Here is an 18,038-nt window from a genome sequence, read left to right as displayed (position 1 = left end):
GTTTCTTGGGGTTGGCTGGCAAGGCTTGAGGTAGAGCCTGAGCTAAGAAAGCTCTCTGATGATAGTAGTTGGTGACTTCATGCTTCCCCGATTTTACACAATAGTTGTAGTAGAGGTTAGGACAGGGTCTCAGATGTGTACACTCCGTGCAGATATGGTTATCTCGATAGACCGGGCACCTTACAATCTCCTTCTTTGGATAGAGATGGGGTTGACCTCCCAGATCTCGATCAACTACTCGACTTGATTTCCAGACGTAGACTCTTTGCCTTTCCCTTTGAATTGGTGCTTGTGGTCTTAAAAGAAGCTTCTGATGTGCCCTCATGAAGTTTCTCGAGAACGTGTTCCCTTGAAATTTTTGTAAAAATCCATAGCACTCTTGCAACATTTCTCAAAGGAGGTATGGCCCAAGGCACACAATGAGTTGTGTAAGGGCACGCCATCAAGTCCCTCTAGAAATCTCCCTATTAATCTTTCGTCACATAGAGCTTGTCTCTGGCACTGCAGCGTGAGTGGAGATATCTAACTCTATTGATGTAGTCTCTAATTGTTTCTCCTTCCCTCTATCTAATGTTATGTAGATGCTCCACTGGGCTCCATATGGTGCCTTGGTGAGAATATCCTACCTTGAAGGACTCTTTCAAGGCTTCAAAGGTGGCCTTATAAGCCCTTAGCTTTCAAGGACCTAAAACATTGGCCTGCTTTGCCATCAAGGGTGAGGCCAAAGGCACTCACCTTGACTTGATCTTCTACGTGGCCAAAGGCTTCACAAATTTGATTAAACATCTCCAAATGTGGGATCAGATCTCCAGTCCCATCAAACTTAGTGATAAGTTTAGAGATGTTAGAGGGTTTATTCCTCTCTAATCTTGTTACAGGTGCAAGTTGTACTGGTGCTGGGGGTGTAATGCCCAACCACCCCCCTCCCGATTTCCACGGCTAATCTCAACATTTCTGGTGTTAGCCCTACCATGGCTAGAGCAGGTGTAGTTTGAGGAAAGTTTGGTGGAGGAGCGGGGCTAGGAGAATAATATACCATTGGAGGCCCTTGTCTAAGAGGTGGTTTAGCATCATATACCCCTTGTGGTCCCATGTGGTACCCAGGGTAAACTCTTGTGGTGGATACTACTGATATTTAGGCGGACCGGGCTAATGTGAAGGGTCTAGGTAGACCCTTTCTCTTTGGTGCAATGTTTCTGGTCCTTAAGATGATGAACCTAGCCCTAGGTTTTGTATAGGTCTTTAGGTCCTATAAGAATCAGCCACATCTGAGATAGGTACGGCTCTCCAAACTGGTGGTTTAGTTTGGGTCTGTTGGCTTTCACTTTGCCCTACTTTCACTCTAGGATCTGGTTTAGTCTGGATCTGTTGGTTTTCACTTTGCCCTACTTTCACTCTAGGATCTGGTTTAGTCTGGGTCTGTTGGCTTTCACTTTGCCCTACTTTCACTCTAGGATCTAAAGACGAATTGGGCTGGCTTTCTTGTGGTTGGTCCATGCCTCTCACCCTAGGTTGCGGTTCTTCCGATTGTGTGTTTCCCAAGATAAAATTGTGGAGCCTCAAAGCAAGGCTTCTCTGCGAATGTGTGGGAGAGATAGGAGCTTGCTCTTGGATAGATGGTATGTCCATGCACTAAAGTTTGGGCTCCCCTATCTCGAGATTAGCAGTTCCTCGTCTCGTGTTGAGGTGGTCTTTGCTTTTGCTAGTGCTGTCGAAGACAAGCACCATTTGACTCCACATAGTATTGATTGATGGGTCTAACCTTATAAGCAAAGGGGCTTCAAGAGAGTTTACTTTGTCGAAAAGAGAGTTATTTTGCACCAATCTACCCGATCGTAGATGCATGGAAATGTGGAACTACTATGTAGAACCCCCCTACGGAAAGACTTTTTTTTTTAAATGGTAAGGTTGTACACTTTGAAGTGGTACAGGCATACGCTTTCAAAATGAGAAGGGAATGGGCGTACACTTCTCAAGGAAAGATGGCACAGACATTCACTTTCTAAAGGGAACACGCGTGCATTTTTTAAATAAAGAAAGCAACGGGCATTTGCTCAAGAATGGAACAGGCATGGCAAAGATGCCAAGCAAGGAGAGATAGATGGAAACACAACACTCAAAGTAGATTGATGAAAATGAGTGTAATACAAGTGATCCTTACACATTATTAGCCTATGTCCACACATCACCAGCATATGAAGAAGTAAGCATGAAAAGATTTTAATGCAAAAATCTTAGACACAATTGGTGAGCCAATGCATTTGGAACATACACATGCTTAAGTTTAGATCAAAGGAAGTGCCCTTCAAATTGCATGCAAACAATTACTTCATATTAGATGTATGTAAGCTACAAGCAGCAATGGTGAAGTTCTACAACATGCCTATTGAGAAGAGTGCAAAGGTAAGAATCAATTTATTTTGAAGCTTGATGAGAGTGAAGCCAGTACATGCCAAAATGTTAAACATGTTTACTTGACACTTATGAATAGGGCATTAGATCTCAAAATCAATTCAAACATCCAAAATATTTAGTGTGTGCAATCAGAGAATGAAAATGGTGGCTTGCTCTGCAATTGAGGTACCAAAGGAGAACCATGAAGTATTAAAGATTTCTTTTACTTAACAAAGATACCATATATTGTACGATGGTATTTAAAAAAATGGTGAATTTTTGCATGTCAATGGATTTGGTAGCTACAAGGTAGAATGGTATCTTGCTGGTAATTTGAAAACATTGAAATATATGTTTGGCGTTTCAAATTTAGTGTTAGTTGAGTTTCCTAGCTTATATTGCTTGTAATGCAAAAAGAAAGACAAGGATGGAAAGAAACACTAGATTACATGGATAGGATAATATGGTGCACCAACATGCGACCATCCAACATGTGACCAACATGTTTAAAAGAATGGAAAGTTAGTGCCATTAGACCCTAAAAGTCAATATTATATAATTTGGAGAAAATCTCATATTTTGAAAATCAATCACTCCATTTAATTTTGGATTATCTTAAACATGAAAACTCCAAATTTGTTGTAGATCTAGATTCTACTCTTCAAGAACTTTCAAATGGTATGTCACATGAGGGGGATTTGACAAATTTTTGGGCAAGTTCATCATGATCCCATTTTTCAAATGGACATGAGATTTTTCCCATTATCTAATATGGTGTTCTAAAGCAGGATCCTATTTTAGAAATAGCCTTGACAAGGGTCCACTTTTGCGCCTTTATTATATAATAAGGATAATAGAGAAGTTGGTTGGTGATGATGCTACAAGATTACGCTTAAAGGAGGTAAGCAATACTTTCACAACTATAGATGCTCAAGATATAAGTGACAAGGTAGGGATTAGCTCCAAATCCTATGCTATGATTTATAAGCAATTGGATGGAAGGTTCAAGGCTATGCTTTTAAAAGAGAAATGGGTGGTGGTGCTGCCCATCCCTAAATTGTTCCATGTGAAGAAGTAGACATGAAAAGATTTTAATGCAAAAATATTAGACACAATTGGTGAGCCAATTCATTTAGAACATACACAATGCTTAAGTTTAGATCAAGGGAAGTTCCCTTCAAATCGCATGCAAACAATAACTTCATATTGGATGCATGTAAGCTACAAGCATCAATGGTGAAGTTCTACAACATGCCTATTGAAGAGTGCAAAGATAAGAATCAATTTATTTTGAATCTTGATGAGAGTGAAGTTGTAAAAGGCCAAAATCTTAAACCTGTTTGCTTGACACTAATGAATAGGAAAATAGATCTCAGAATTAATTCAAAACATCCAAAATATTTTAGTGTGTGCCATCAGAGAATGAAATATCGTAGTTTGCTTCAATTGAGGTACCAAAGGAGAACCATGAATTATTAAAGATTTTTTTTTCTAACCAAAGATACAATATATTGTACGACAGTATTTAAAAAAATGGTGAAGTTTTGCATGCCAATGGATTTGGTAGCTACTACAAGGTAGAATGGTGTATTGCTTTGGTGATTAGGAAACATTGAAATATATGTTTGGAATTTCAAATTTAGTGTTAGCTGAGTTTCCTTGCTTATATTACATGTAATGCAAAAAGAAAGACAAGGATGGAAAGAAACACTAGATTACAAGGACAGGATAACATGGTGCTCCAACATGTGACCAACATGTTTAAAGGAATGGAAAGTTAGTGCCATTAGACCCTAAAAGTAAATATTAGATAATTTGAAAAAAAATCTCATATTTCAAAAATCAATCACTCCATTTAATTTTGGATATATCTTAAACATGAAAACTCCAAATTTGTTGTAGATCTAGATTCTACTCTTCAAGATCTTTTAAATGATATGTCACATGAGGGGGTTTTGACAAATTTTTGGGCAAGTTCATCACCATGATCCCATATTTCAAATGGAAATGAGATTTTTTCCAAATTATCTAATATGGTGTTCTAAAGTAGGATCCTATTTTAGAAATGCCCTTGATAAGGGTCCACTTTTGTGCCTTGTATTTTATAGTAAGGATAATCGAGAAGTTGATGTTTGAGTACATGTGGTTTGTATACAAGGTGTAGGCTGCTTTAGATGTTGATGCTGGATTGCACAAGGACCAAGTAGAAAAATAGAAGGACAAGAAAAAGGCAAGAAAGAGTGAAAATTTGCCATGTAAATTGTGTTTTAGAGGATCAAAAGCTAGGAAACCCTTATTTCCATCGCGAAATGAAGATGGTAAGTTGCTTGTAAAATAATCAAAGAAGTACGAAGCATGGAAAAAACTACACCTGGTTGTCCTTGATCGAAGAAATTGGGGATGGACGCATATAGGAAGGGCGATGCGTAGATCACACTCGATAAATTGGCACCATTTTTGCAAAAGATGAAGTTCAATTCTAATGATGCCAATGTATTTAAAGAGGTAGTGGCAAATTTTCATAACTCAATGACAAAGGCATGGACCTCAAATTGCATCACATACTATATGGTAAGATTGGCTGTCATTTTTTTATAATTAAAATATTTTTAGTTTAATTGTAGATCCTTTGTTTTTAAATGCACCACATACTTAAGGCTCATAGTCCATACTTTGATGAACAAGGAAGTTTGGCAATATGGTCCACATAAGGCATAGAGCAATCTCATAGGCAAGCTCAATGGGGATTTCAGATAGCAATATCGCATGGAGGTGGAATCAATGATTCTAATCCTATGAGGTAGTTACTCTAATGGTGGAATTGTAGTAAATATGACTTCGGGGAGCGAGTGCCTACATTAATTGAGCACCATACACACACTACCACTCCTTCTCGATAGCATTTTAGCTTATAGTTTCAAGATCTTAGATTTACTGCCAGTAAAGAGCTACAATTATACCCTCGATATATACGGGTAGTCACAGTCCTTGAAAATATAAGGTAAATACCATCATGTCTAGGCCTCAAGCAAGTCAAGGATTCCATACAATTGCAGTACTTCCATCTGAAGACCCAATTATCATTCATTCTAAATATCAATTTGTATGAGTTTCATCACACAATTCCAACCTTTTACTGCTACTTCATAAATTTATGACATTCTTGGCTTCTCGTCGGTTGAACCACTTTAGCCAAATTGCTCTGATACTAGCTGTAGGATCCTTGACCCCACTGCGCAACGAATTTTGGGGTGCTAGCAACGGAAGTAGCACTTCTTGCGCAGGGCAGGGTCCCACACTCGAGGCCTCGTCCCCATGGATATCCAGACAAGAGACTAATCCATCGGTTCTTCCAAAATCGAACTCAGAAAAACTTCCCTTGCCCAGAAAGCACGGGCGATTCTTCCAAGATAACTTTTCTCTAACGTAGTCAAAAGCCTTAACTAACTGAACTCATCTGACCGAATCCGTAAGTCCCATAGTCAGATCAAGGGAAAGATTGCACTTGGATCATAGAGACCAACGCTTTTTTCCTCATTGAGAGGCACAGCCGTTAATTCTTTTCCATAGAACAAGTTTTTATCCGCAATTTACTTCATCTATCGTACTAATAAAAATTTAGTCTCATTTTAGGGATCCATCAGTCCAGCCCCATCCAGTCCCATGGGTTAGCCCAACCACTATAGTGATAGGATCCAATTAGGAGTTTGGTTACATTTTGTCCTGGGTACCAGGGAAAAGAGTTCCCACGTCCCCTAGCCGAAAATTTATGCAAACTTAAAACTAGTCACACCACCCAATATAAAATTACCTTTTTCACAAAATCAGCATCTTATAAAAATAATCTTTAAAAGAAACCATTGTGTCACTGATCATAATCGTCAAAATCTCCAGTAGAATCTTTATTTCTAATCATTCCTTCATTGGTGTACCTATGGCGTCATTAGCAACCAGAACGCTCATCACCTGTCCACTCAGAGACCTTTTCGATAGTTCCTAGCTCATAGTAACCGGCAATATATTCACATATCAAAATGGAATCTCCGTTGAAGATCAGCAAGATCAACCAACGGATCTATATAAAAGAGCCATGGACTCATCCGTTGAGGACCAGCAAGGTCAATCAACCAAATCCATGCCCAAATTCAAAAACAACTCTTACTCCTTGTTCCAATATCTTCGACGACGCACGTGTGGGTATCGTCGATGACCCAGAGCCTGAGCACCGTATGGTCAGCACCCTTTAGGATCCTTCATAGGTGACCTAGCGCTTTACTCATAGGCCGCTTCCTTGGTCCCTCATCCACCGTACTGGAAGCTCACCATTTAAATCAAACCAAGGTTGGTCAAGACCTTGGCCGACGTTGCTACGCGAGACGTCCTCCGTTGACTCTCCATCAGCTGTTGCAACTTTATCAGTTAGGTCTCCATGACCTCATTCACAAGACGATCAAAATGCTTCCCCAGCATTCTTGACATAAAATAGTTATTTAAAAACAAGTCATAAATACAATTTTCATAACGAATCGTCTTTCCACATCAATCTACATTACTTAATCCACATTCATTTCATAAGCATTCCCATTCTCATCCAATCACATCATTTTCCATCTCAACACTACTTTTCTCAATTAACCTCATTAGATCTCATCCACTCGTATTTACCCATACATCTAATCTCATCACATTCATTAACATCTATCCAATTTACATCGCATCTTATCACATCCATTTCACATCACATCTCATTCATTCACATCCTGATTCACATCACATCACATCCATTCACATCCCATGCCATTCATTCTCATCCCGATTCACATGCCATCACATTCATTCACATCCCTTATCATTCATTCACATTCCGATTCATAGGTTATCACATTCATTCACATCCCTTATCATTCATTCACATCCTGATTCACATGCTAACACATTCATTCACATCCCATATCATTCATTTTCACATCCTTTGTCATTCATATCTATCCAATTTACATCACATCTCATCACCTCTATTCTCGTTCATATCCATTACATTGTCATCCACATATATTCTTCCACATACATCCACATCAATACTTATGACACACATCCACATCTATCCTTTCACATACATCCACATCCATACATATCACATACACAACCACATCAATCTTTTCACATACATCCACATCCATCCTTTCACATACATACATCCACATCCATCCTTTCACATATATCCACATCCATTCCATATCATTCATTTACATCCTGATTCACAGGACATCTCATCACATCTATTCACATCACATCTATCCATCCATTCATTCACATTTATCTGATTCACATCACATCTATCCATCCATTTATTTAAATTTATCTGAATCACATCACATCTATTCATCCATTCATTCACATTTATCTGATTCACATCACACCTATCCATCCATTCATTCTTTTATAAAAATTAACTTCTGTGGGAATAACACTTTTATAAAAATCCTTTTATACATCTATTTATGCATAAATTCAATTTTAAGAAAAATAACACTTTCGAAATAAAAATAAATTCCTTTATGCATCTTTCTATGCATAAAATAAAAATCAATGAGAATAACTCTTTTGAAAATAAATTTCTTTATGCATAAAATCAAAATCAATGAGAATAACTCTTTTGAAATAAAAATAAATTCCTTTATGCATCTTTCTATGCATAAAATCAAAATCAATGAGAATAACTCTTTTGAAATAAAAATAAATTCCTTTATGCATCATTCTACTCATAAAATCAAAATTAAATGAAAACAACACTTTTATAATAAAAAAAATTTTCTATATGCATAAAAATTAATTCTAATAAAAATCACACTTTTATAATTTAAAAATATCCAATATGCATCTTTCTATGCATAGAAATTAATTCTAATGAAAATAACACTTTTATAATAAAAATATTTCTAATATGCATTTTTCTATGCATAGAATGAAAATAACACTTTCAGAATACACAAACGGTGGGATTACTCTTTTTGAATAATAACACTTTTAGAATACACAAACGGTGGGGATTACTCTTTTTGAATAATAAAAGATAAAACTTATTTCACAAAATTTAAGAAAATTTGCCATAACCTCCTTTGTATGGCTGATCATTTTTTAATTTTTTTCATTCTCAAGTTACTTAGAAATTATCCCAAATGGTTTAAAGCATTCTAAACTAATCAAATTTCACTTTTTAAAGAGAAACAATATAAAAAGTTTAATTCTAACAATTTGATTATATATCTAAGATAAAGAATGGGTGAATTCAAGAATGAAGAGACGGGAAAAGCCTTTCCAACAAGGCATAACATCATTTTTCATTTTAAAGAAAACAAAAATTAAAAAACCATTAAATGGAATAAAGAAAAAGTACGATTTCTAGCTTACATGAATTTTTGTGAGCTTTTCTTTGGCTTGATGGTTTGAGGGATCTACTCTTGTCTGTAACAAGAGTGGCCACCAATTCTTTTGAAGGAGGAAATGGTCAAAAACTAATGAATTACAATAAATTCACTGTTTTTGGCTCTAGGGAGGAGTAGAGTAACAGTGCATAAAACACTATTAAGCTTTTACAAAAGGGGAGGCTTCTATTTATAGGAAAAAGTGAGCCTCTAACCAAGCAAACAGATTCTATAATTTTTCAGATCAGTTTGGTCACTTTTTAACCATTTTTAGGTCAGTTTAGCTTACTTTTTGGTTCTAATTGAAACAGGAGAGAGGAGAGATGAAATATATCATTATTTGAGAGTTTTAAACTCCACCACACATGTGAAAGAGATGCCTCCTTCATGAGGAAAATTCCCCTACACTGAGGTGTCAAAAATGCATCATGTCCTCTAAATATCTCTTCTTTTTTAACTAATAACCTTGTCCTTAGTCAACTCTTCATCTTATGTGAGTATTTACTCATTTTTGAGAGGATTTTCTTTATTTATTCAATTTATCTCCTCCCTACGTTTGGATTAATCTAATTGGCCCCTCAGAACCTTAATCTAAAATTTTCAAAAAATCTGGACCCTTAGGCTAAGGCCTTTTGAACAGAGTATAATTTATTTCTAATGTACCTTCTGAATTTCTTTTTGAACTTCTGTTTCAGGTGAATTTATTTTAATAAGAAGAGATATTTTTCCATCCAAAAACATCTAATAATTGAAGAACCTCTCTCTAGAACAGTTCTCTCTCTAAGCCAAAATAGGTAGAAACAAGATCTATTAATATTCTAACAAGGGAAATGATTTACATGGGGAGAGATTGGACATCTTGAGGGACTATGGGAGGAATCTTACATCAAGAGCTGCTCTTTCGATTATTTTAGATTTGGTTATCCTCTTAGATATAGCCTATAATGTGTTGTTAACTACGTTAGCTGAATGTTTATGAACATTGAGGCATTTTGGGTGTGTTTCAAGGCCTGTTTACAACCCGAGGGAGCATCAGTCCAAAGTATCTTTGTTTGGTTTTACATTTTCAATAGTATAGAGCAACATAAATTCAGCGTGCAAACATTTGGTCATCATTGACATTGCATCTTCAAGCTCATCACTCATCAATGTCTTTGTTTTAGCATTAACATCATCATCAATAGCTTTGTTAGCATCAACATCATCATCATATTCATCAACTTTATCATCCCTTCGAGTAACACCTCTACACTCTACCATTTTTTATATACTTTTTGCAGGTTTCTTCATCATCATTGATGGCAACCATCTTGGTTACATTCAATGGACATTGATAGTACCTACAAGTTGTTAGGATATTTGTATTTTGTGTCAGACATTTGTTATTTGTAGCCTAAAATGGTAGGTAGTGATGTATTTAGGATGCTTTCCACTAAGGGGGTAATCTTGACATAACCAAGTATCCATTGTGGTCCTATATGATGCATCATGTTTTGGTTGTGAAAGGTCTTTTGGCATAGAGGCACACCCTCTCTCACCATAGCATAAGATAGTACAGGTAGTTTAGACACTAATAGTAGTTCATATGTAAAAGGTTGGATGGCAAGGATGCACATACACATGCATTGGTGGCACTTTTATGAAAATAAGCATTACACCTCGTATACGCTTATGTAAAACTACCAAGTAAACTTGGGATGCACTTGTTTTCACTTAATCAAGTGCATAAAGAGGCACAAGCAGTTTACTTACATAAGCAATTAGAGTTTGAGCATATGGATGAGGGAGACTTAATGTATGAGATTCTCACCAAGGATCAAAGATCTCAGAGAGCAGCTTGCATGTATTGATATCCACACCGCTCATTTATGTCTATTTTCTCAGAACTTTACCATATTCATATCGGGGTTTTGTAACCACACTTTGTCTTATGAGATGAAGGATAACCCTAATTAATTACTTGGTTGCTATGCTCTCGCAAAAAGAGCAACCCAAGAAAAACCAAACTAGTATACATATGGGAGATCAGGCATGCACTACCAGTTAAAAAGGTAATAGGAAAATACTTCTCTCCTAGGGAGCCTCCAAGCCAAAGGAAGGCAAAATTAGCCCAGTCTTCTTGCAAGGACGCCAAAAGTGGGGTGGTGAGAGGGGTGACAAGCCTAAGAACAACAAAAAACAAATCAATGAATGTAGAAAAAGGCTCAAGAAGGAGAAGAAGAAAGAGTCAAGCATGGCTAAGGTGGCTCATGCATCATCTCGCCAAGTGTTAAAAAGGAGGAGTTAGTGAACTATATGCAGGATAATTGGGCATTCATTGTGCACTATAGTTATGACCCTTTTGTCCATGATATATGCATGTCAATGAGAAACAAACCAATATGTTTGGTATTTTGATAGTGGTTCTAACAAGCACATTACTTCTCACCATGATTTATTTTCCTCCCTTAAGTCTGATTCTACACAATCACAAGTTATGCTCCTTGTTGTAAATGGTGGGACAATCACTCTCTGAGAATTCTTGTTTGTTCTAGGCATTAAAATGAAATTGCTATTAGTCTCTTTGCCATTGCTAGGGCAGGCCTAGTGGTCATATTTATTAATGATAGGTGTACAGTAAACCATATAATGATGGAGACATCATTGTCGTAATCGACACTCTACGCCATGGGCCTTATAGGTTGGACATGTATGAGAGATTGGCACATACAATGCTTGTTCAATTTACTACTACACGTGGTGCTATGAGTGATGCAGAGCTATAGCATGCATGATTTGGTCACTTGAATTTTAGAAGTTTCTTGCTTCTTAAAAGGAAAGAGACGGTGTCAAAGGTTCCAAAGCTTATGGCTCCTATCAAACATATATGTTAGGGGTGCAGAGCTATGGCATGCATGATTTGGTCACTTGAATTTTAGAAGTTTCTTGCTTCTTAAAAGGAAAGAGACGGTGTCAAAGGTTCCAAAGCTTATGGCTCCTATCAAACATATATGTTAGGGGTGCATTTAAACAAAGATGCAACGAGCATCATTTTGGAAAAAGATGCAAATGGAAATCATTGTCAAAATATGGATCAATAATGTATGTGATTCTATTACAACAACATCGATCGAGGGATATCGCTACTTTGTGACTTTTTTTATGACTAGTCCAAACACACCTGGTGTATCCATCATTGAAGGAAAATTCATAGGTTCTTACATGCTTTAGAAACTTTGTTTTTATGGAGTTGGAACCCTTCATACACATCAGATTGAGGAGGGGAGTATATGTCAAAGGAGTTTCATGCATATATAGCTGAAAGAGGATAAAACATCAATCCACAGTGCTCTACGCACCTCAGCAAAATGGTGTGACTAAGAGGAAGAACACATATCTCATGGAGAAGGCATGTTGCATGGCTAAAGGCAAGATTTTTTTGATTCGAAGTAGTTATGTGTGCCATTGATGTTGTGCTCAACAGATTCCCCACCAAGTCCTTGTAGACAATTACCCCTTATGAAGCTTGGAACGGCAGGAAGCCCTTTCTGGCTCATTTGCATGTTTTTGGTTGTCTTGCTTATTCTCTTGTGCTTGAGCTACAAAACACAATAAGCTGGATGCTAAGGTGGTAAAACGCATCTTTATGAGAGAAATCTTAGAAATGCAGAAATATACACTCTACCATCCGGCCCCACAAGTCAAATTTTGGTGAGTAAAGATGATTTTGTTGAGAACTTAGTTCAACCCATGCTTTTATGCAAAAAATAGCAATTAATTGTGAACAAGATATCTTTGATACAGTCCTACATTTGTATAATGTTGGACAACCATATGTGGAACAAATGAATGCTCAACAAGGTGTTACAAATCCACCCATACAGACTAAACAAATTTCAACCCATAGATCAACCTATTGATGAGAAAATTGTGAATGATATAGTGGATGAGGAAAGGCATACACATCCACCAAGAGTATGCCAAAACGATTAGTCCTTTACCTATAGCAGGACACATCGAGGAACTTATTTTGTGCAAGAGAATAATCATAGGATACAGGCCACACAATGACACTTGGTATTTCATAGATTTCCCTTATGGTAAAAAGTTCAATGGTACAAAGTGGGGTTATGAGCTTAAGCGTAAAGCTATTGATAGCGTTGACTGCTATAAGGCAAGGCAAAGGGTTATGCTCAAGAGAAAGGCATAGATTATGATGAGATGACTACAATCAAGTGTATTATTGCATTGGCAATGCATCATTGTTGAAATGTACATCACTTGGTTATCAAGCCTACCTTATTGAATGGTGATTTGAGGAGGTTCAGGCATCTCAGCCTCGTGGTTTTGTTCAAAAGAAGAGACAAGATTCCAAAGTATGTAGGTTAAGAAAAGCTTTATATGGCCTTAAGAAAGCTCCCAAAGCATGATATAAGAAGAAAAATTAACACTTAGTTGCAATTTGTTTTTACAACAATCCAATTGAGAGTACCCTAAATGTAAAGAGGAGTAAGAATTGTTTATTGGTCATTGTCTTATATGTTGATGACATGTTGCTCACATGCCCTAATGAGGAGAACATTTCAACCTTTAAGATTGAATTACATGTGTCATTTAAGATGACAAAGTTAGGCTGCTTGTATTATTATTTGGGTATATAGTTTACTTACTGTGATGATGGTATTGCGATGTTATAGAAATCCAAGTACATACAGAGTGCTTACACGAACGGTTTGATCTTGAAGATTGTAAGCTTATTGCTACACCACTAGAGATAGGTGCTAGGTTAGTCTCCAAGATTCAGGTGACCATTTGATGCATCACTTTATTAGCAGACCATTGGGTGCTTCATCTATATGTGCAATACAAGGCCAAATATTCAGTTTGGGATCTTCGAGTTGAGTATGTTTATGCACAGTCCCTTGGGCTATTCTATGCTAAAGGGGGTGATATTCAACTACATGTTTTTTGCCCCCGTGACTCCAATTAGGTTGGATGTTATGACACACGAGTGTCTATTAGTGGCTTTTTCTTTCATCTTGGTGATTTATGTATGTCATGGCTTGGCAAGAAGCACCTAACCATGGCCACTTTGACCTGCGCAGCTGAGTACATGCAAGCTTCTATAGTGATTGTGGAGTGTGTATGGCTTAAAATGTCTTTTGAGAGATCTTGGTGTTCCCCCCACTTTGACATGTGAAGCTAAGTACATGCAAGATTCTATAGTGATTGTGAAGTGTGTATGGCTTAATGCATTTTGAGAGATCTTGGTGTCCCCCCCACCTCCATCTTCATTGATAGACAACGTGCATTGGCTGTTGTGAGAAACCCAATGTTTCATACTCACACAAAACACATTGAGGTGTTTTTATGTCAATGAGTCACATTGCAAGAGATATTAGCCTAGCAAAATGTCTCTACACACGACAATGTGGCATATATATTCACAAAGGCTCTCTCATGAGAGAAGTTCCAACTGTATTGCAAATCTTTGCAAAGGCTTATTGTAGTTTGGACATTAATCAACCACATGATACTTGTACATGTTCAGGTCATCACTACAAGGAGGATATGTAGTCATTTATATGGTAGTGATGTGTGGACATAGACTAATAATAGACCGATGTACTTTTTTCCACCTTGGGATGTTTTTTCCCCTTATCTTGTTTACTCTTATGAGTGAGTGTGTAAGTGATCTTATCATGTCACTTCACTTGTACGTCATTCATTCTCATCGTATAAGTATGGACTAGCTCATGTTGTTTGCATATCAATAGAAAGAATTATTCTAGAATATCTAATTGAACACAAGCCACATCCAGACTAGACTAGGAGATCATATATGTTTCATAAGTAAGTACTCAAACATTATTCTCTATGTTATAAAAAAATGATGAAGAAAGCACCACAAGAATAAAGTATTCATAAATTAATTATTGATCTTGTAGGTGGTTGTTGAGTACCTTTAGAGAGCTTGGGATTATATTTATAAATTAATATTTATCTTGTAGGTTGTGTTCAGTAGATTTATTGGGGATTTCATCTCATCATTTATTTATTTATTGGGTTTGAAGGGATTTGAAGGCTAACCAAACACATTCTTTACCATTTTCTATCCATGGAGGAGGAACCTTATGGTATTAGAGGATGTGATTGGCATATAAGTAGGTTGATATATAAACATGGCCGATTTAAAATAATGATCTCCGTTTTTTCTCATGTTCATAATATTTTTTTCTTATATATATAATTTATTATTGTAAATTTTGAGGATTATGGTTGCATGACTGTCACTTTTTTGTGAAGCATATACAAGAATACAGATAACAAAAGAACAAGTTGATTATGAACTAATGGCTAACTTTCTCCAAGAGCACAACCTCATAGCACATCTACCCATTTTTCCACATAGTTTAACCTTAAGTAGTGAGTACCTCTTACATAGTGCTAATATCATTGATTTAATCTAGCATAGTATTGTAACTTTTCATACAAATCAAAGCATTCCAAAAAGTAAATGCAATTCATCCACTAAATGCTCTGTAACATGGCATTCCAAACGTATTTTCAACCGCAAATATATATCTTAACATAAAAAATGCTGAACTGAAGAGAAGCCCTCAACCCTCACTCTTCCTTATAAAAGCATATAAGATTGATTTACAGTGCTATACGGATCTAAAAATAGTTAACCCTAAAAGGCAATAGAGGCAAAAGGTTGACCTGTCTGGAAGCCGGGACAAAATGCAGACCACTGGAAGAAAACCTGTAAAAACCTTCAAAACAAGTACAGATGAAGGGCAGAAAGGGGGATTGAAGGGAGTACATAGAAGAGACCACCCAAATCTGTTGCAGTAAACACCCCTTCCTAAAACCTTGTGCAGAGACCACCTAAATCTGCAGGTCAGTAAACAGCCCACCCTAACACCTCTCGGCAGTTGGTCAGGCAGTGTCCATAGAAACTTTAACGATGAACCTGACACCAGTCCTGTGCCCTGCCAAATAGCAACTTCCACAAGCCCTAAATTGCAGGTGCAGAGGCACCCCACCTGGAGACTAGTAATGCAAGCCATTACTTCTGTCATAAGACTTCCCCTCATTCTCGCCATGAAGAGCCTGTGTTATTGCAGCTTTGACACTGCTTGATGTGAGCCCCATGAGCAACAAGTGATTCATCAGGATTCACAACCAGCTTTACCATCTTCTGGATGTTTCTAGATTTTTGGGCATATGCCCCTCGTTCTTCAAAGAGAAGATATTGTGAGCTCTATTATGTCTTCAAGGTTTTTTTTTTTTTTTTTGGTTTGTGTGCGCTAGCTCTCCCCCACTGGTATCGAAACAACGTACGTTGTGAAGTTTGTTGCTTAGTTGTTTCCTTTCCAATACATACCCTATAATTCTCACCCCGAAGCCTTAAATGACACACAATGTCACGCACAATTGAAGGGCATGGACTCTGCCATGCAATTGATAGCTCCTTGTGTTGATGTGAACTTCTGAGGCAATATATGTTTATAAACAATCAGGGCAAGCCATTTGCTACAGAGCATTTTCAAGATAAGCCTTGTCCGTTAAACATGCAGGCCGGGTATGGGGCAAAATTCACGAAAGCATTTCTGTGGGACGAGGTGTGAGATATCAGCAATTGTACTCGCACGACATCTCCGAGATGCTTTCTTACAAGCTACAAAAATAAGGTCCTCTGCCATTAATTTGAATTGTGTCAAGTGGTCTTACAAGAGCATAAAATCAGCCAAGAGTTTCAAGGCCAGGTTATAACAAAGTTAAATCTCCTCTAAATGAGTAGATAAGGTAAATCCCTGTTAGTAGGCCCTAGCCTTGCTGGATGTATATGCTTGGCTGTCCTCACCCATACTTTATCCATATTGTTGTCATGCCCAATCAAGAATCAACCAAGGTGCTAGATGTTTTGAGACCTGTGAGACTGCTTTACATCCTATTTTGAAGCACAACACAAGAACCTGCAAATGTATGTCCCGACAAAACTTCCAGTCAACCAGCACCTGCCACTGGTCTAGATGAGGTACTGGCCCCTGATAAGCATCCTCCTGTTGAGAACGCAACTACTAAAAGTCATAGAAGAAAAGTCTCCTACTACGAGTACATCCGCTCAATTGGACCACCAAAACCCTTCTTTGCCTCTGGTCAACTATCATGTCAATCCTGGGGTGCCACAACTGTTGAAGAGACTACCAAAAATGTTGAAAACTCTCCACCAAAAACCTCAAATGGCTTGACAGTTTCTTGAGTATAGAGACACCTTGCAAAGTGAGATGCCTCACCGTGGCTAGAGGATCACCGTATTGATTTGATGCCAAGTAGTTCGCCGCGTGAGTTCTTGCCAACAAGAAGAGACTATGAAGCAAGTTGGTGAACTATTAGAAGAGAGCTTACTGCAACCAAGCTCTTCACCATTTTGTTCACCCGTTCTTCTCGTGCTGCATTGATCTCAAGAGCCGCGAATGAGGCCTATGGATGTAAACAATAAAGCCCTTTGCACCTCTTTTGGTCTCTATGAATATTTGGTCATGATGTTCGTCTCTCTCACAAATGCCCTTGCTACCTTTAATAGAATGATGGACCGAATGATCAAAAATCATAAGGCTTTTATAGGTGTCTTTTTCAACGACATTTTCGTATTTTCGAAGCATATTTGTCAAGTATGATACCGTATGATTCATACAATAAATACCGTATGGAAAAATACGGTATGATATAAAAAAAATTCTTGTCGTACAATAAAATACGGTGTTTTAAAAAAATGGGTATTTCCAATTTCGAGATATGGAGTATTTTAAAAAGGAGGGAAGCATCCTAGTACAGAGGAAGCTCAAACAGCCATAGACAAGAAAAAACAAGACCATTGCTCCCAGAGAAAAATATTTTTTGGGAAAAAAATATTTTTTTAAAAACTTTTAAAAAATTTCCCGAAAATATATGTACAAGTCCGTACGATACAGTACGATATCGTGCCGTACAGTATTCCATACGATATGGCATCGTACGCCATACAAAAACAACTATGTTTCCAAGAGCAAGGAAGAGCACAAGATGCACTTCAAAGTAGTCTTTGATGAGCTCACGAAGCATAAGCTCATGGCTAATGGAAAAAAGAGTGAATTCTTCCTCTCAGAGATTCACCATCTTGGATGCATAGTGCCTAAAGATGACGTGCAAATGGATCCTATGAAGATCCGAGCCATTAAGGATTTGCTAGAA

The sequence above is a fragment of the Cibotium barometz genome, chromosome 29 (assembly GCF_041138505.1).
Source record: "Cibotium barometz isolate CiBa-2024 chromosome 29, ASM4113850v1, whole genome shotgun sequence".
Classification (NCBI taxonomy): domain Eukaryota; kingdom Viridiplantae; phylum Streptophyta; class Polypodiopsida; order Cyatheales; family Cibotiaceae; genus Cibotium; species Cibotium barometz.
This window is presented reverse-complemented; position numbering follows the sequence as displayed.